The sequence below is a fragment of the Gymnogyps californianus genome, chromosome 16 (assembly GCF_018139145.2).
Source record: "Gymnogyps californianus isolate 813 chromosome 16, ASM1813914v2, whole genome shotgun sequence".
Classification (NCBI taxonomy): domain Eukaryota; kingdom Metazoa; phylum Chordata; class Aves; order Accipitriformes; family Cathartidae; genus Gymnogyps; species Gymnogyps californianus.
This window is the reverse complement of record NC_059486.1, coordinates 2250139-2271046: the sequence shown is the minus strand read 5'-3', so window position 1 is coordinate 2271046 and position 20908 is coordinate 2250139.

The window sequence follows — 20908 nt, the reverse complement described above, 5'->3', positions numbered from 1 at the left end:
TCTTTGAAGGCAGCAAAGCTTTTGGATTGGCACAGTTATAGTGCTGGGTGAATTGTAACATCCTGGAAAATCCCTTTTAAATGCCAGACTAGGACTTGGAATATATCCAAGCATTTGCAGCAGGCACAGCAAAACAGCTTTTGGAATTTAGCCTCCGTACTATGCAGACACTTAAAACGGTATAGACACGTTCAGTAAAGCTAAGAGCACTTGAAGTCAAGCAGCATAAAATAACCCGGGACACTGGATTAACTGGTGTAAGATTCTGTATGGGGAAATTATGTGCTTGCCTGCTGGGTGAACAGGGGAGGGGGAGACTGCTTAGGAAGCTAAGCCTCAGGTTCATAATAAACACACTTACAGCAATATCAATTCTTCCGCAGTGCCTGGATAGGGATTTCTGGAGGAAGACTTTTTAACTAGAAGTTCTAGCTGTTGGCAGGGACTAATGGTCTGAGTATCCCAAGTGCTAATTGATAATGAGAGCAGATCTCATTCCACAATGTGCTACTACTCATGCTAGCGAGAGCCCTCCTTTCTGGCTGCAGTCAGCTGGCCGTTCAACAGAGGAGCTGTTTCAGCTTCAAGCTGCCAGCTGGTAGGAAACTTACAGATGATCCCCTGCCATCAGCCATGGCCTGAGCAGGAACCTCTACAGCTATGAATGCATTTGGGATCTTCCCCAAAATCAGTAAGTCTGGAGCTAAACCTATAGCTACAGATCTCCAGATCCCTAAACCACATCTGGCTAGCTATAAGTAGCTCATTTTCTTTTAGGTGAAGAGCAGCTATAAAACATCAAGCCCAGTCCCTCAATTACCTTTCCAAAGTTAGATTGTTTACAGAAATTAAAATTAATCCTATTTTCTATTATATTTCTGGGTCCTGCAAATCAATGGTCAAGCTGTGGGCATTGCAAAGCAAGCTCAGTTTTTGTTAAGAGTAGCTATATACCTTTAAAGCATTCTTTGCCCTAGGAATGCCTCACCCTTGCTGTTACACACCGTGTTATGTCATCATTAGCTAGCTCAATGCTTTGAAGGGATATTGTCTGGTACACTTGGGCAACACTGGCAGGTTTTACTAGTGTCTCGCATGCTAGTTTTTATAAGTATTTCTGAATCTCAGTGTTTGAAGAATTGTCTTTGTAAGTGCTAAGTATGGGTTTATAACAAACAGTCTGAATTTATAGGACTACTACTACCATGCTTATTGCAATGCGAGTTTAGCGATAAGAATGTGTGCCCTGGTTTCTGACTCTTTCCTGATCTTCTGAAGCCACCTTTATTTGATGTTACCTTTGCAAGATGAAATAATATTAAAGTGTATCCACGTCCCTTACTTTTCTTTCCACCATCTACTCCTCAATGGGTACAGTAATATCTTTAGGCACATGCCAATCACTTCTCATGGGTTCCTTTTTGTGACCTAAGGTAGTCATTACAGATAATTTTCCAAGTGATCACAGAAAAACTTGCATTTCTTCTTTTCTTTGATTAGACTAAGAAATGCTAGAGAGACCTGGAAATATTTCAGAGAGTTTGCTTCTCTAGATGGCATAGATCATAGCTGTTTGGTGATTTGAGCCCTTCCCATGCTTACAACTTTAGTATAGCTCAGTGCCTGTTACCCTGGGGCACTGTTATCGCTGCTCATCTGAAATACTACCAAAAAAAGACAGACTGCTTTAAGCCAGGGTGGCACAAACTAATGGAAATGAGGAAGCCAAAAACTCTTTTACAGAGTTTTGAGAGCTTTGCTTAATACTTACTCACAAGTAGTAGAACACTAGTTATGAAGCCTTAGTGGTTTGTGACATTGGTACACAGATACATTTTTTGAAGCATGTATTTCAACATCCATGATAAAGTAACCTAAGAATAACACTACAGAAAAAAGGAAGTTATTACATAAGTGAAAGGACACTTCTCTGCTCACTAGAAGTTTTATACAAACTGTCTATGGAACATCTAGTATGATGCAAGCTTGTATTTAATGCAGTGTTAACTGATTTAGGGTTGCGTCTTGTGCAACTCTCATGTCCCTAAAAGGCTAAAATGCCAGGGTTTCAGCAGCACATAAAAGAAAAAGAGAAAAGCAAGTGTGGATGTGACAGTGTGGATGAGGAACTGATGACAAATTGAGCAATGTAAACCAGTTTTCTACTCTGTTCTAAAAAACTGAAAGTTCAGAGTCATCATCTCACCAGGAACAAATCTGTTTTCCCCAGCTCCTGGAAAAGCTTGTTTTCCTATATAATTCTAGAACAGCTGTATGCTACTAGGACAGTGAGATTCTGTGATCCTATAAAGGTGATGCCCAGTGGCTAAGGCATAACATAAGCCATGTTGAATATGAGGAAGAGACCTTGAGCTCTGCTAGTGAACCTGGGAAATCAACATAGTGAGGCAGTGAGATGCTCTGTCGGTAGATAAATGGCTGCTTTTTATACACAAGGCAGGAACTGAAGGTCACAAATGCACGTGTCAAACTTGCATTTGTTGCGATACGTCCTTTTGCCCACTTGCAACTTAAATTTTTGTGGCATTTATAGCTACTCAGGTGCCAAAAGCACTGGTAATGTAAAAGACGAGATAGTAGGCAGAACAATAATACTCTAATACACAGGTTGAGTAAGACAGAGACGAATCCCAGACTTAATAGGAAACCATAGGTCACAGAAGATGAAAATGAACACTTGATGTGGTGATACAGTGTCCATCTGTTCTCTTTCACTCTGTCCTATGTACAATGCTCCTAACTGTTTTGCTACAATTTCTGCTCACTGGGTAGACATCTTTTTGAATTAAATATTTGCACAGACTGCTCAATATTTCCTTAGAGGATATGGGAAGCTTGAAGTCCATCAGCATACTACATAGAAAATGCCTAGATTATTTTTGACTGCATGTAGTACTTGACATGTAGCCAAATGAAATTTCATCAACTGTAATAATGATTGTCCCAGTGATTTACTTATCTTTGCATGGACATTACAAGCTCCATAGCTTTTATCCACAAATTTTGAAAGCTTATGGTCCATTTTTTCCAGGTCATTAATAAATCTAAGATGTCAATCTCAACAGCAAACCCTAGAATGCTCAATTATTACTTTTGTTTCACTGCAAGATGCAGTCATTCCTAACAACTATTTTCCTTAATACTGCATTTTGTGTTGAAACCACACATTTAACCTCCTGTTCTAAGTGCTATCATTTAGGTGTTATCTTTGTGTCAAAACAGTGAAGATTCCAGACAATGTGTAAATTTATACTACAGAGTCCTCCTCAGTATTTGTTGAGGTTCTGGCTCCAAAAGATCATCTGAAGATGTGTTCACAAAAAAATACTGTTGGTCAAACTTGGAAATCATTCAAGAAAAAGAAAACCCTGATATACTGGGGTTTTTATCTAGCAAGGGAGGATTAGCAGGAAATTTTCTATGGAAAATAATATATTGAGTGGTCTGCTGTAGCATTCTTACATCAGAGTATCTTCATTGGCTGTGGTTAGAAATAGGATGTTTGCAATTGCTTATGTGACATGAAAACTCTAAACAACTCTCAGTGGCTGCTTAGCATTCCCTCCAAAACTTGTAAAGGAGCCCTGAGCTGAATGTCTGCTGGGGTCAGCCCATGCTGCGAAGTCAGAATTATGGACCTAGTTGGCCATGGAAGAGACAACCTTCCACACTGGCAGTCTCTCTTGGTTTTATGCCACTAGGCAGCCAGTTGACAAAGTTACTTTATGGGGTTTTGGGCTTTAACTGGAAGCATTTACTTTTGAAGTAACATAAAAGAAAGCCTCCAGAGTTTTTCCCCTTTCCCTCCAAGAGGATTTTTAGGTCCTGACTAGCATATACAAACAAAAGATGATTGATGAGAATATTCATCCTCTGCTGCTTGTTTCATTTACTAAGCACTTGGGAAGCAGAGAAAAAATGTAAACCAAAACCAATTCCTAATATTTCATGTGCGAGAGAGGAAAATTTTTCTGTAGAATGCTCTGATAGTCCTATAAAAATGTTATATCTGGAAAATAACAGCAGCTCTTTGGGAAAGGGATTTGTTGTTGAGGTGACTGACTTCCCAAATCCTTCCTCAGAGTTCATGATTCATATCTGTGAGCCCTCAGTCAGAAACGGAAGACATTCAGACAACTCATTACGATACTAGCACACCTCTAGCAGGATATTACCAAGGTGTTTCACGGAGCACTCTTCGTCCGTTGATGGCAGAGGTTAGCATATGCTGACAGACAGTACTTCACTTCTCTTTCTTCACATCACTAAGTAAGAGTTTCCCAGTGGGAACCTCTTGATACCTGATGCCATGAAGACACAAGTAAACGGTCAATTTTTATAACCAATTTATTTCTCTTATCATCATAAGCTGCCAATGCTGCCCCATGCACAGGTACTCTACAACTGCCCACTCACACAGAAGAGCAGCATCTACGGTGCAGTTTTTGCTGATGGACAGAGTTAACTACCTCAGCAACAGGACGAAATTAAAACTTATTTATGGCAAATACTATGTCATTCTGAAAGATGCAATCCTGTTTACTCTTACTGCACTGGCAGCCAAGCTCCAACTGCCCCAGATGGAGCAGATTAATGTTGATGCATTCCTCCTCTCTGAATGTCATTCACTGATCGTGGCTCTGCAGTCCAAAAGCTTCACTCGTAACTATCGAGTGTCAGAAATTATGGTATTTATTAAATCTCATTCTACATTTAAGATTGGTGATAGTTTAAAGAGTAGGATTATATATCTTACAAGGTCAAAGAGAGTCATAAAACAATACAATAAACAAGGCAGGCTGTGCTTATCTTGAATCATGTGTCACTGGGGAAAAAGTGTCCCCCAGAAGGGAAGAGCAAACCAAGTGTACGGAAGGCAGAATTGGAAAGACCACCGCAAAACAAGCATATTCCATTTTCCCTTTAGAGGCCTCCCATCTGGAACAGTACGGGAAAGAGGAACAGTTCATATTGTTTGTGGCCCATTGCTAGCTGCCATCTGCTGATCTACGCAGCTGTGTTTATAGCCTTCAAGGTAAAGCAGTCATCCATCTTTTCTCACAGCCTGCTCTTATTTCAGTGTACGCTGGTACATGAGAATATGAAATGTAGTGTCTACTCATCTGTGCTACAGTCAAGCAGAAGCCAAAGCCAAAACCACAGGATATCAAAGTGCAGCTGACCATTACATTAAGATGCTTGGATCTCTGTCAAAAAGCCGTTCGCTAGACTTACAGCTTTGAATCATGACAAAAAAAAAAAAAAAAAGACAGTTTACCCTAAAGTAGCTTCCTGCAACCAACAGAAAGTGGTTCTTGATGCAGGCCAGCAAATTGCTGCCTTTCCCAGTACTGCTCAAGCTGCTGAGGAGTTCCATAATCTAGCACAGTTAACCCCTTCTTCCTATGCAGGCAGTCCCTACATTTGTGATGTGCAATTGTTTGCTTCCCTCTGCCCAGAGCTAGCATTCTTCCAGCAATTCTTCCTGTGCACGAGTACTGACAGAGCATGTGGCCAGCTGTACAATTCCATTAGGCAAATGACAATGCTGATAATTAAAAGTGTTTATCAAGTAACCACAGAGGAAAAGGGCTCTCCTCCATGACCAAGCCACACTCTTCATCGTTGTGGGACTACATAATGTGCCTATCTGTTATGTTTCCTACAATTGTCTAGTAGTTATCCAAGACACTGGCTGACAGTCAGTATTTTTCTAGGATATGACTGATTTTCATAGGATGTTGACAAAATAAGGGGTCTGGCATTTGCGATTTGGCATTTAACATCTGGAAATTAGCTTTGAAAATCCAGCCTATTTCTCCCTCCTTTTCTAAAGAAATTGACTTTTGAAAGATGAGAGCTTCAGCTAGAAAAATAGAAGGGCATGCCTGTCCAGGTCATATGCAGAAAAGAAGTTTCTATGGGACCTACTGTAATGTTGGTGTTTTCTCAGATCTCTTTCGAGAAAAAAAGACAAAACTCCACAGAAAATCATAAATCAAGATGGCTTTTGAGTATCCACCAACAATGTAAAGCTTCAAAGGAAGGGAGAATAGAATGAAGTACTAAAATTCTGAAACTGTTTGACTTTCACACAGGAATATGTTATCACAGATTTTTCACTCATAACCACTTTCTATAAATGGAATTCAAGGGCAAAATGATGTGGAATTCATCTGAAAGGAAAAATTGGAGAGAAAAAACTGGGAGTGAGTTCAGAAATTTAAAAGCAAAGAAACCAAAGCAGGTCAACAAGCAGAGAAGTCCTGAGAGAGAGGGACCAGCTGGGGAGACTGGAAAACTTGTATCACATTTGTCCATATTGCTTGTGCAGCCTGAGCAGTAACACCATTCATTCCACCAGCGGAGTGACATAATCTTGTAATTGAGTAACCAGATGCCTTTGGAAGGAGATGATGTTTTACTTTACGTATCTATGAAGAACTAATTCCCATTTCTTTGATTAGCCTTAAGGTTCCAGCTGGGATTCAACCAGCTATTTCCTGGGGAATAAAATTCTAACCTACCAAGTGACTGTCAAGCACACAAAAAAGCTATCAGAGTGTAAAACCTATTATATTTCATCGAAATTATTTTCTCAAAAATTTCAAAACTAATTAACAACGTGCCAAAACCAAAACAAATTTAGTAATGCTTTTGATGACCCTGATAAGACTTTTCAAGACAATGTTATGGCCAACATTTTCCAGATATCCTGTCTCCCAGTTGCTAGCACTTTAAAAATAACAAAGATCTAGAATTGATTTTTATTGTAATGAAGTTATTTCACTCCTTTCTTGCTACAGATGTGATATGTTATTTCCTATATTAATTTTGAATTTTTTTAGGGCATAAGAACAGCGCCAACATCAGCATAACAACAAATAAGTGGGAACCAGCTAGGAAGAGATTTAGAGAGAAATTAGGAAAAGGTTCCCTAACCATCAGACAGATGAGGTTCTCTAACAGCTTTCCAGTTCTGCAGTGATGACAAAATGGCACAACTGCTTGTTAAAAGAAGTTAGTAAATTTACTGAAGACACTGTATTACCTTGACATCAGCTGCCTGAACTTGATGACATGGGTTCACATAGATAGAGCAAAAGACACCTGATGATTCTTCTTTACAGCCACACCATGGGTCTGATATTTGATCCTGGGCAACTCACTTAACTTTTGTATGGTTCCCTCTTTCACAGGGATCTTGGAGAGCTTCATTGGATAATACTATAAGCACTACATCCTCAAGTATAAGCAAGGTGGGAGAAAAAAAGATTTATTTACATGTATAAAGATCCTTGACTAGTGCTGACAGTTGTTAATTGCCACCTCTGTTATTTCCCCCCCCCATTAGAAAACATGGTCCTCAACAGAATTTAGTCAGAATTTATTGAATAATATTTTGAAGGGGGAGAGAGAGAAAAGGTGACAGAAAACGTTGCAGTCACTTGCAACTGTTAAAGTGTGTCTTGCTGGCAGCTTCATTTGCAGGAAAAATATAATCTCCAGTAAAAGTGATTTATCACAATGACACATCTCAATGCAGAGCTCAGCAAGAGCCACTTAATACACACACAAAAATGAGAATGAAAGGCAGAACACAGAAGAGAATAAAAAACCTGCATTTCTGATACCTTCAGAAATGACAGTCCTCTTCTCCTCCATTCCCCACAAAAAACGTAGCTTTCTCACCAGGCTCCCAGTCCAATCCTCTGTCAATTGCACATTATCCATTCATCTGAATTTTTTTCATTGAAAAGGACTTATTGTGGGTTTTTTTATTCAGAGTAAGTTAAAAAAAATTGTATCCTGTAAAAATTTTAAGCAAAAAAATACCAAATATTCTAAAGGTTTACATTTCTAACTAAACCAAAATAGAAATGTCTAGCTACCATTTTTCCCCCCAGAAATTAATATTCTTAAACCAAAACTGACTTTTTCTTTTAGCATTTTCATTTCATCAAAAAGCAATTTTCTTGGGGAAAAAAGGATAGAAAGCTTCTGATGAAACATTTTTACATAAAACAAATGAATTAGTAAGTCCTTACGAACTTCCTGGTTAACACTGTATTTGTCATGATAGCAATAACAGAATTTTGGTCTGTCTGTTCTAAAACCACAAGTTTTGCTCTCCCATGTAACAGCCAATTTTCATGAGGTGTTAGCAGAGGAGGACCAGACACAGCTGAAGAGGTCTGACGGCATGCAGAAGGCTGAGGCACGCCACAGCTCTGCACTCCTTCGCACACTATCTTCTGGTCACACTAGTCTAGTCAAGCTGTTCCCGTCTAAAGGCAGTGAGGGTAACAATGTACAAAAATTACTAACTTTTCCTCTTCTCAGCACCTAGCACTTGGACAGAAAGTACAATCTTTCCTTATGACATTGTCCAGGCTCACAAAAGATGACATTCCTAGTTTAGAGGGCAGCACAGTTAATGCAGTATATATGTCCCGATTCAGTGACCTGCTTAGTGCACAGACAGGACTGTTAGAGTGCTAAAATGAACCAGAAGCATGAGACGAAAACATACTCACAGCTTCTTTCCCCTCTGTGAAGGAGTTCATTAAAATATTTTTCAATGCAAGATGAAAACTGGCCAGATGACAACTCAGATTTAAGGCACCAGATACTGTCAAGGTTTCTTAAGAGGAAAAAAACACAGGTGTAGCACTTACAAGCTCAGCGTCTTGCCAGCAACAAGATTCACTAGTGTCCAACTATCTGCTAAAGAATGGCTCCATTCACTCACCTGCAGCATAATCCTTACAACAAGGCCAGCTATTCAGTCTTGTGCCCTAAGCAAAACCCTACAAAGGAAGACAGTTTTATGTGGCATCGGTTGCTATGGGTATCAGTGCATCTTGCTTTTGAATTAGCTCAGGTGTGGTTTAAACAGTAGAAATAAGGTATGTTGTGGAATTTTAGAAAGCCTGAGGACACAGTTCCCTTCAGAGATCAAATTTACAGATGTTATATTCAACAGTATTTCCTAAAAAAGAATTCCTCAATAGGCACAAACTCTGTTACTAGTTGCATTGGGATAAAATTACAGTAATTCTACTACCTTAAAAGTTCTTCTCAATTTAAATCACCAAAAAGATAGAGATTTATGCAGCTTGGTTCCAGATTTTCAGTTCTGTCAAAAAAAGCTGGGGAAAGAATAAAAATAGCAGCAAAGCTATGCAGTGAACACTGTCTTTGTCTACTACTCTACAGAGTACCCTAGTACAAAACGACAGAACCAGCAATAAGCAATCGCAGAGCAGCAGAGTTTGTGGGAATTAAGTAAAACAAAGCACACTGATTAAACAAGGAAATCAGTGAAGTGTCAGAAAAAGCTGCTATTTGAATACTGCATAGTAAATACTTTTAATATAGTAATATAAATTTATTTCTTCAAATAAATCATAAGTGACCAATAGCAAAATAAAAATCAATGAAGACCTTAATGGTAAGCAACTGAAAATGACTGCAGTTGTATCTTTTGCTGCCTTGTATACAAAATACCAAAAGAATTGCCCAACAGATGCAAAAATAAACAAACTAACAAATGATTAAACAGCTCCCTGGCTGGGCTTTGTCTGCCAAATCTCTGCCTGGAGAGGACTTTTATGTCCATGTAATGAACCCTCAAAATTATGGACTTACAAAGGAAACAGCTGCTTAACCATAATGGTAATTACCCTGGTCAGATTGCAGAGCACCCAACCTTGAGGCTGTGGCTCAGGGCACCCATCTCGTGCAACACACAACCACACAAAGATGGAACTGAGTTAGTGTCATTGCACAGAGCTTGCAGCTGACTCATCTGTATTGTTTGTCACAAGACAGGTTGAGGAACAGGATGAAGCAGTGTGTTTGGCTGTGTGGCAGGCCCTCCCAGGAAGGATTAAAGGCTGAGAGCGTGCTCGATACGGGCCATGTGGCACCATCGTAAGGCGGTGGGGGATATCGGAAGTGACCCATTGTGGCCCAGCTCACACATCCTACAGCTTGTGGCAGTTTTTAGCCCACACTGAGAGTCAGTGGGGGCCAAGTTCTTCTCCCACTGACCTCTGAAGCTCACCGAAAAGCCACATTGAGACACCATCTTAGGCTTCAAAAGCAGAGAGGTACTCCCTAAATACCTGCAGTATTAAGGCTGAAATTATCATTATTGCACTTCTGTCATCCCAACGGCCTACGGACCTTAAAGCAACTCTGGGTGCACTGCTGTTCATTTTACTGATGGGTCTCATTGTTCTCCACAGAAGGCAGTGCAGGCCCATCTACTTCAGCAGCACTGGTTATTTGAAGAGAGAGCAGAGTGTGTCCTATCATAAGTACAATATGTCCTTCTCTAGCAATCATTATAGTTGGGGCAAACCTAGATAAAAACTAGTTGAGTGTCTTTCTCATGGTCATCTGGCAACTTGGGAGTGGTCAAGCCTAGAAAGCAGGAATCCTGACTCTTAGTTTTCCATTTAAGGCATCAGATACTGCCAAGGCTTCTTAAGAGGAAAAAACCACAAGTGTAGCACTTAAAAACTCAGCATCTTGCCAGCAACAAGATTCACTAGTGTCCACTTTTTTCTACCAGAAAAAAAACTGTTTCCCACAGGTGCCATTTTCCATATTTATCTTGATTGCCTATATAACTATGAATAGTCACAAATACAACACTCCTTAATCGACCAGCAGGTCAAGGGAGGTGACTGTCCCCCTCTACTCCGCTGTCGTGAGACCCCACCTGGAGTACTGCGTTCAGCTCTGGGGCCCCCAACATCAGAAGGACATGGACCTGTTGGAGCAAGTCCAGAGGAGGGCCACGAAGGTGATCAGAGGGCTGGAGCACCTCTCCTATGAGGACAGGCTGAGAGAGCTGGGGTCATTCAGCCTGGAGAAGAGAAGGCTCCAGGGAGACCTTCTAGCAGCCTTCCAGTACCTAAAGGGGGCCTACAAGAAAGCTGGAGAGGGGTTTTTTCAAAGGGCATGTCATGATAGGACAAGGGGTAATGGCTTTAAACTGAAAGAGGGTAGATTTAGATGAGATGCAGTGAAGAAGTTCTTCCCTGTGAGGGTGGTGAGGCACCGGAACAGGTTGCCCAGAGAGGCTGTGGATGCCCCCTCCCTGGCAGTGTTCAAGGCCAGGCTGGATGGGGCTTTGAGCAACCTGGTCTAGTGGCAGGTGTCCCTGCCCATGGCGGTGGGGTTGGAACTCGATGATCTTTAAGGTCCCTTCCAAGCCAAACCATTCTATGATTCTATGAAATTCTTCTTATGCTCATGTTATACAACAGATGGAGGCTGAGACTCCCATTACCACACATCCTGCCCTAAGTGGTGGAAGCCACCAAACTGAAATAGCCCAGTGCTCTGGCTTGCACAGAAATTATCATTTTTATACATGTGTACCTGAGATAAAATCATCAACTATTTATTCAGCAGCTGACAAAGGGTACCACTTGCTAACAACATCTGCCCTGTAATTCCACACTGGCATGACCATTTTTGGCTCAGTGATCTGCAGCGTTAACTGCACAGCACCACCTATGAAGTGCATCCACTGTGCGCAGAAGTGTTTATGTATAAACTGCTCATTCCAGCTAAAACAGTACTCAGGCTGTAAAAGTTGCTACAATACTCATATGCACAATAGAGCGCTTTTAAACGTGTCATCTGCCAAATACATTTTCTGACAGAAAGTGATTGCTGATATGATACTAGATAATTTCTGTATGAATGGAGTTAAGCATGGCTTGTAAGAGACCAGGACAGCAGTATTTCAAGAAGCAGACAACAGATTAGAGACAAGTGACAAGGCTGATCTCTGCAGCTGCAATTAACTGTCTTTCCTTCAGTCTCTCCTGCACAGTTCTAAGGAGGGCTACATTTTCCTCCTGCTGATGAAGGTTGATTAGCAGTCAGGTGGGGAGAGGCTCTGGGGATGGCATGACGCATTAATTAAATCACTTCTACCACCTAAGTGATGACACTTTGATTTATAGCAGAGCTCATTCAACTAGACACTAGCATTTCCTGGGCACCAAGATGAGGAAGGGCCAAGCTGGGAAGCAGGTGGGAGAAGAGGGGATGTGCACATAAAGGAAAAAGAACAAACTGTGAAGTAAATACCTGCAGCTGATAGAGACTATTTTCAAAACAGAGTATTTGGAGGAGCAGTAGGAATGACCATGAAACATGAGTTGAAAATTATTTCATTCACATTGCTTATACAGGGAATATTTCATTTTGTCTGCATCTACAAGAAAAGCTGCTTTAGGATAGAGTCTCATAAAAGTCTCTCAAATTAAACATAATATGAATTATTTCATAACGCACATTTCAACCTGACATACTCAGTTTGTGACTACAGACATGAGTCAGTGCTATCTTCAGGCACAACAGCAGCAATCTCAGAAAGAGAAGGTAGAAATCTCCAGAAGGCAGAACAGGACAGCAATCCAGGGGCCAATTTTAGATGCTATGCCCCAGCCCGCTCCTGCTGCATCATCTGACAAGACTGATGTCTCCTAAACACTGTGTTTCAATTTCTCCCTCTGCCAAAGGGCGATAATGTTATTTCACCAACCTTTGTAAAGGGTTACCTTTATCCAACTTTATCTGCTTTGTTTAGGATTTTGACATTTGAAAAGGCTAACTTAAAACAGTCTTCCTATTAGAAAGCTTCTCTTTTGGCGACAAGTCTACATATTCTTCCTTGTGAACTCTGTGGTAAAAATCACAAACCTGCACAAGGGAGAAAATAGTTCTACACCCTGGAATCCAAAATAGGTCAAAGCATGATTATCACTACAGTAATATTTCACTCCCTCTTCTGCGTCAACCATGCTTTGGTAATTCTTGGATTACTTTTTTCTTTGAAAGCCTAAAGCAAGCATTTTAGAACACTTAGGGTCTAAAACATTCCACTTACTAAAAAATACCACTGGCCTGTACAGTAAGACATATATTTTTGAAAGCAAAGGAGGTTTGTTTGCTCACAACGTTGTGTGGGGTGAACTTTTTTTTTTTTAAATAAAAGCTCTTTAAAATATATGCAAATTTTTAGCAAGAATAATTTTGGACCTCTTAAACTACACCAGGCTCAGTCTAGTTTCATACATGAAGAGGTAACATTTAAGGAAAACATCAAACAATAAGGTTGATTCAGAGGATGTATTCCTTTTAGTCAGTATTACTATCCTTCTAGTTAACCTGTGTTGCTACAGCAGACAGTGGCCTCAGAGAGGACTGAGACCACATCATGGTAGCTGCTTGTACGAAGATTAATAAAAAGAGAATTCTTATTCTCTAACCTTTCACTAACAAACAAAAAAAAAACCCACCACAAACAAACCACCTACTGATATGGCTTCCCTAGCAGTGACCAGTAGCAAAATAACTGCTCTTATTGTAAATCCAAATTCCGATCAGTAAAAGATCTCATGAGCCTCTTTGCTTGGCGCATGCATCATGTACACTTGTTTTATCTCATTAACTTTGCTTATCTAAATTATATTTCTTCTTTCAGCTCAAAGCCTTGCTGTGTCTTCTATAAACAATTTCCACCTCTCTCTCAATGCTTCATCTCATTTATAGGTGTGATTACTGTTACACTTGATAGTATCTTGAACTTTCCTAGCATAGCCCTGAGGACCTCCAAGTGCTTCATGGCTAATTTATTGTGAGAGTCAGATATGAGAAACCCTTTCCAGAAGCAGCAGCAACACAGAAATTTGGGTCATAAAGGAACTCTGTAGCAGACCAGTACATAGATCAGTGTTCAACCAATATCGTTCGTCCTTGTTAATGTTGTATAATGTATTTGGATTCTTTTGCATCATCAGCTCTTAATAACAAAAGACCTTATTTAACACTGAATTTGGTAGGTAGCTAGGTGGGGGTGGGGAAAAAAGCTAGCTCGCTTTTAAGAAGATCCACATGCATCTCCTTTCCATCTTTAGAATAAATTTCCAGAGAGGTGAGCAGAGGTTTAGCTGCATGACTCTCATTAATGTTAACTTTATTTCAGTAATGAGGTGAAACTACAATCACTGGAGCCAATACAATCAGAGTGATGAGACAGAAATCTGCTGCCGTAAATACTGCTGAAGAAGATGACATTGACAATACTGATAGGTAAGGAAAAATAGGTGTCAGTAGCAAAATGGTGCAGTGAGGGTAAAGACCTTGCCTTTAGGTATAGTAGTAACACTTAAAACTGACAGGAACTGTTGGACTGATGTGAATGCACTGACACTGGTCAGAGGACTGTCTGGCAAGATACGGAGCACGCCAATACTCAGCTCTGCTAGTTCCTAGCAAAAACTGAGGAAGTAGGGGGCTAACAGTCTTGTGCCCTTAAAAGTCATTTAGGAAAGATAAGGAGGATTAACGTAGCAGCAAAAAAGGAATGTTGAGATAAAAGAAAGCAGCAGGTGTAGAAAATCAAAAGCTACTGGTGACAGCCCCAGAAGACAATCCCAGTAATATATTGCACCAGAAAGACCTTATATAATGAAAAGTGCGAGAGCCATCATGCCATTGCACTCCATTACTTCAGCTAATAGAATGATCTGAACAGAACAAGGCTGGGAAGAATTCTATAGTAATTAGCAAACCTGTTAGTGCCTATTTTTCTTCTGCACAACACATGAACAAAAGAAAAGCAGACACAGCTATTAAGGGAAACTGACAGGAAGGAAAAGTGGGAAGACAGACAATGAGTTGGGTACCTCTGCAGAAATAAAAATAATAATTACATTTTCTATTACAAAACCAGTATATCAGGATTTTTAGCTTTGCGATAAAAAATACTGCAATACGCTACTAAATATATAGCACATAATCATCCACATCCAAGTACTACCAGTAGAGAAGGAAGAGAGGAAACATCATGTATACATCCACTCCGTACGACTCTTGCAACATTCAGTACCTCCGTAAAGCAGCTCAGTATAACTTTATCCAGATACCATAAACATAGGGTGGGGTTTCTTTTTAATCATGTGGAACTGATCCACTGCAAGCTGTTTGTACTGAATCCACGATTTTAACCTTATAGTTACAAACAAAGTGTATTTATAATGACATGAACAAGATGTGCCCTTTTCACTTGATTTCAGTATCTTACTGACCCTTTGAAGACTGGAGCGGAATTGCTCTGAAATTGCTGATGCTCAGCAGCAAATCTAGGTGGTAAACCCTCTCACTTTTTGGATTAAGACAAAACATATTTGGTTTTGCCATCCTGGCTTGCTGCATTGTCCCAGTCATTGTTATTGCAGATATCCAACCATAGCAAGAAGAGCCCTGATCAATACGTCTTTGTTGTGTAGACCTGAATTAACTACATCTCACTTCCCTTTGACAGCAACACAGATCACATGCAGCTGCTGCTTCCACTATGAGAAACAGGAATTCTGGAAAGCATATTCATTATCTGGCTGTTAAAAGCAACGGAGCATGCAAGCCTCACCCTGCCTAGGTTACCTGAGAAATCAACATCTCCGTTTGATTAAGTGACTGCCAGCTAGTCACCTTCTCACTCTAACCTTGATGTGGCAGGACTGTGACAAGTGCATATAGTGTAACATCACAAAATGTTTCACTGATGCTCACAAATAGATAGCTTAATTTGTTTTAAGAGCCTGGTCCCTTGCAGCATTTCCACTGCAAACTCTGGTTTTGAGGACAGAATATATCAGCTCTTTATACGGAACCTACCTGAAAGCCAGCTGGCAGGAAGCCAGGGAGAATCCTGATGAGGTCCAAAGCTCTCAGTCTTTACCCAACTTACAGCACTTAAATTCCAAAGGAATTCCACCACACCCACACACACCATTTTTTTAGTTGTAGGACTCAGGATCAGAAAAACTGACTTTATAAAAATTACAGCTCCTTAACAGATCTTCTGTAGCTGAGTATTACTTGTGTACCAAAAACAACCTGAATGAATTTCCATTTTATATACTGAAGCAACTATGTCCTTATAGGGTGAAGTTTGATTTTTATTTCACTCGTCTTGCAGAAATAACAGGGCTGTCAGTCGTCAACTCCCACAATGCTTTCATGGGTCTCATAATATTTGTTGCTTTTTTTCCAGTTGCAGCTGCTGGAGTAAGGTGGCTACATAGAAACCTCAGTTTTTACACAAGCAAGAAAAATGAAACCTCTGCAGTTGTAGAGAGGAGCTCAGAACTTCGAAACTTCATTAGTCCATCTTCAGATGATAAATAAGCACAGTTCTCACTTATTTTTAAATTTATTATGGTGTTAGGAGTGGACCTGGCTTGCGATTGCTGGACACTTAGAGTTAGAACCCTCAGCATTCAACACCGCTCTTTGGGTTCACGTATCACCAGTAAATAATCTCACTTCCAACTGCGAAGCTGTTATAAATAGGAATGTGCATGGTACAGATAGAACCCAGCTTGAAGTGACAAACTAGCAGGACAGGAAAAAAAGCACGTTGAACACTGAGAACTAGTCTTCCCAGGTTTCACTAAGCAAAGGAGGAGATCATTGTTTATGTATTTTTTTTAGAATTACTTTTCAGCATAGGGCTGGGTTTCCATACAGTGAGATGAAGGTTCATGAGCGCAACTCATCTGGGCTCTTTTTGAGATTAAAAAAAAGTTTTAAGTAACTACTCAAAAAAAAAGAGTTTAACTGATGCTGGTGCTATTTTGGCACTACAACAAATTCTAAATATAAACTTTTCACAATGAAAAATTGAGATCAGATAACACGTACACCTTTCTTTTTCATAAGTCATATTTCTCCCGCAAGCAAGCCTCATCTGCTGTCGGCAGCAAGCTAGGATATCGTAATTAGGACAAACGCTTTCTTCGGCAACCTAGAGGTTTTCAGTAACTTTCAAATAGATTTAGAACTCTTGTTGCTAAAAAAGTAAATGTATGCTTATCAAAGCAAAACCCATATATTTGAGATGCATTTGCCTAGCGGGATCCAGGTCCAAGACCTGAGTTCTTAGGGACAAACACAACATAAATGGGAAAATTCATGCTCTGCTTCCTAGCCCAGCTGACAGCACAAGTGCCAAGAAACACTAGTTTTCTCGCCTGAAACTCTGGATGAGTATGCCTTTTAACACACGCTGCAACCATGATAGTATGAAATTTCGCATAAATACTCAAAGCAAAGGTGGACTGCGACACTGGAAAGCTACAGCTAGCACCAGATTAAAGTGGGGGTGAAGAGAAATTCAGAAGGGGAGAAAAGAGTACAGAGATGCCCTCTTACCTCAAAAGCAAGGGGGAGTGCTACACTACCTCTCCCTACTTAGAAAAGCAACATGTCCTCTAGGAGGGAAAATTCCCACTATCCTATTTCAACCTTCAGTAACTACAGCTGAGACAGATCCAAGGCAAAGCAGGGGAAGGGAGAAAAGATATAGGGGCCTGAGGAGAGGGAAGGGGGGGGGGGGTGTGGAGAAAAAAGAGAAACCAGAGCAGTCAGTGAGCCGAGAGAAGAAAAATGAAAGCAGGTTTAGGGGTGGCGGGAGGTTAAAAAGCAGAACCACAGCGCTCTGCGGTGAGAGGCTGGGAAAAGGGAGGAGGAAAACAGGGCTCTGAGGGGCTGAACCGCTCCACTGTCCCACAGGGCGCGGAGGCGGCTGTGACCCCCGCCCCGCACAGCAAGCGGCCACAGTCTCCGAGTACCAGGGACAGACACAACAGGGCAGCAGAGAGGTTAAGACTTAATTACATGTTAAAATACGGCCTTGTGCATGTTTGTTTTAACCAAAAAAAAAAACCCAAAAAACAAAAACAAACCCGCAGCAGGCTTGTTCAGCTGTAGTCAGCCAGGGGAAGCTTCTAAGCGAGTGTAAAAAAAAAAACTACTACTGAAACAAAGCAGCACCTCGGCGTCGACACGCGTTAGAGCGGCGCCGACGCGCCTCGCCGTGAGACCTCAACTGCCGAGACGCAGCCTTACCTCGTTTTTCCCTGTCAGAGCCACCACCGAGGAGCCACCGGGCGGCACCGCCGCGCAGCAGGGGAGAGGACGCTCCAGCCGAAGGCCGCGGTCCGGACACGGTTATGGAGCTCAGTGAACGGCAGGAGACCCGTCCGAGAGCCTCGTCCCGGGGCCTGGTTCGTTACCACAGCGGCCGCCTCAGCTCACGGTTCCCCTCACCCCAGGCCGGGCAGCTAATGGAGGGCGGGGGGGAGGTAGCGTGAGGGGAAAAAGGCGGGAAACGGGGCCGAACAGGGAGGCGGCGCGGGGCGGGGGGGCCTCACCCTGCGCCCTGGTGCCAGCCCTCAGCGAGCCTCGGCCCTGGAGAAGTCGGCCCTGGAGAAGGTTCGGCGTCGATCGCAGAGCCGTCCCTTCACACCTCCGGAGCCTGCCTCGGAGGGAGGAGCCTTTTTCACTGCGTTGTCAGAGGGCAGCTCCCCTGTGGCATGAGGAGAGCCGCCATGACAGACCAGCACGCAGCAGCAGCTGGGCAAATCTCTCCAATTTCTCCCCCTCCTGTGAGGGTCAGGATATTGTTGTTGTTGTTATTATTATTATTTTAGTACAACAGTTGTCAATCAGGTTGCCCCAGTACCATGGCTATTTTCCCACATTAGCACCCATGACTGCCCAACAGGTTGAAAACCTAGGCAGCCCTCAAAGGTAAGTTTATTTTGTGGGTTTGGGTGGCCAGGCCAAAGGTGCAGGAGTCATTCCAGACAGACCGACCACACGTTTTCCTGGAGCAATGTAATAACTTCTGTACTTGCAGGTTTGCCTGCCTTTCTCCAAGTGAAATTCAGCTCTTAAGGGCCATCTGCCAGCCTCGCTCCACAGGGAGAAGACCAGCTTTTATCCAAATGCTGTGGTAACCTCTGCTGGCTGATCCTCGCTGTTACACCGGTTGAGACATGCTACTAAAAGTAAGCTTGTAGGCTGACACAAGAAGTTGAGCAGACAAAAAGACATCAGAAGAGGTATATTACATTTGCTTACTCATACTTCTGTATGCATTTGCTACTACAGAGGATTGGAGTTTTTTAATTTAATGTGTATTTTTAAGGCATCAGCGATTTAGATAAATTAGGACCCTGTTCATCCATGTATGAACATGTTTATTTCCTCAGATAGCACAACTTTTATGACTAAGCAGGTCTGTGTAGTTTGCAAATAATTTACATTTTTCAGTTTGAAGATGTGGATACAGCATACCCAGTATCATCTTATACAGCCGATTGATGCATGTTTATGCATATTATAACATCAATAGCTTAGGATACTACTTTTTTTTTGTTAAAACAAAGATGTCACACCTGTGACTTATACCCAACTTTATCCCACTTCTTCAAATGGTGATATTTCCTATCTGTGCAAGACAGGTGCTATTCATATCAATAGGTACATTAAAGGCTCCAGGTGAGGCCACAGTCAGAAGTCATAGGAACTACAAATGCAGAGTTGTCTTTTTGCTTTGAGTTTAAAATCTAAACAGATTTTGTGCAGAACAGGAACAGAATGCAGACAATTGATATACGATTCCCATTCACCTTGATTCCTATTAGTGTCTTACTCTAGGTGCATGCAGAGAGACAGAAAACATACAGGATACGTGAGAGCTGGATTTTATTGGAAGCTTCCATTAAATTGGCAAGAAATCAGGTGCTAGTCCTTATTTCAACCATTAATAGTAGAAACAGATTAATTGTAATCTCATCTACAGAAAACCTGACACTTGCTTCCCATTCCATTTGCAACTATAGCTTGTGGTCTTCTATCCCCTTAATTGAAATACATACTAGAAAAGCTTCTACGAGGCAAGCTTTTCAGCCAGAATTAATTTCTTAATTTTCTCTACTCTGCAACCTTGTGTTATTTTACCATAGGCGAAACAGCAGACCACAGCAACAAACATGCTTCAGTCTGAAGGCATCCTGAGAATTCTTGCTTAAGACCTATACTTCTAATCTACTAAGAACCATGATTTCTAAGAAAAATCTGTGGCCGTATGACTGCCTCAAAAATGGAAAACATCATGTAGACAATATGCATGTTGCTACAAGTCAGACCTTATTTGACCAAGAATATTAGATAGAACTGCCTGTTTAATTAGACACGGATCAAAAATAAAGAACTAAGTACTTTCCCATCATTCCCTGCAGGTTTTGAAGTTGGCATTTTTCCCCCTCTGCATATAGTTAGTTGTTTGCCTCGGGTTGTAAAGAAATGCAGAGGGCTGTTATTAAAGCACCAATAATTTGCTGAACTCCATCTTTTGCGGAACTTGCTGAGGTAGAAAATTCCTTTTCACCTCCTCCCCCACCTCTCTCCTTGACTAGAATAACTGAAGAACAAATATCACATTATGGTGCTAGGTAAAAGGATCTGGTGTGTTTGCAGCTTAAGTGACTAGCACAAGACAGAACAAATCCTAAAGCTCAAGCCTGTCCAGCTAAATGACAAGGGAAGTAAAAATAGCATTTGCTTTTTAAAAGCATATCAGAACAAAGACTCATGTTTAGGATTTGCTGTGCTTAGTGCTTTATATTCAGAAATTGACTCCTAGTACAGTTTGTTAGAAAGTTCGCCAAGCAATTAGAGCCTGAACACATACAGGAGACAGAGTGAAGAACTGCCACTACAATAAGTGAGATTCTGAGAATGCAGAAACCATGATCCCAACTCATCAACTGTTTAGGGTTGGCCTCGAGCCAGAAGCCTGCTTTTGCCTTTTCAGAACTCCAGCCCATCACAATAAGATTTTTTTATCCAATTCTTCATGTACCATCCCAATGGAGCAGTACAGCAGGTTCTTTCAAGGCCAGTGGCTCAAGTTTAAATTCAGCAAAGATGGCAGTTACTGCTTTGCCCTTCTGCCATAGATTACTGTTTCCAAATTGGTACAGCTAAATACTATACCTGT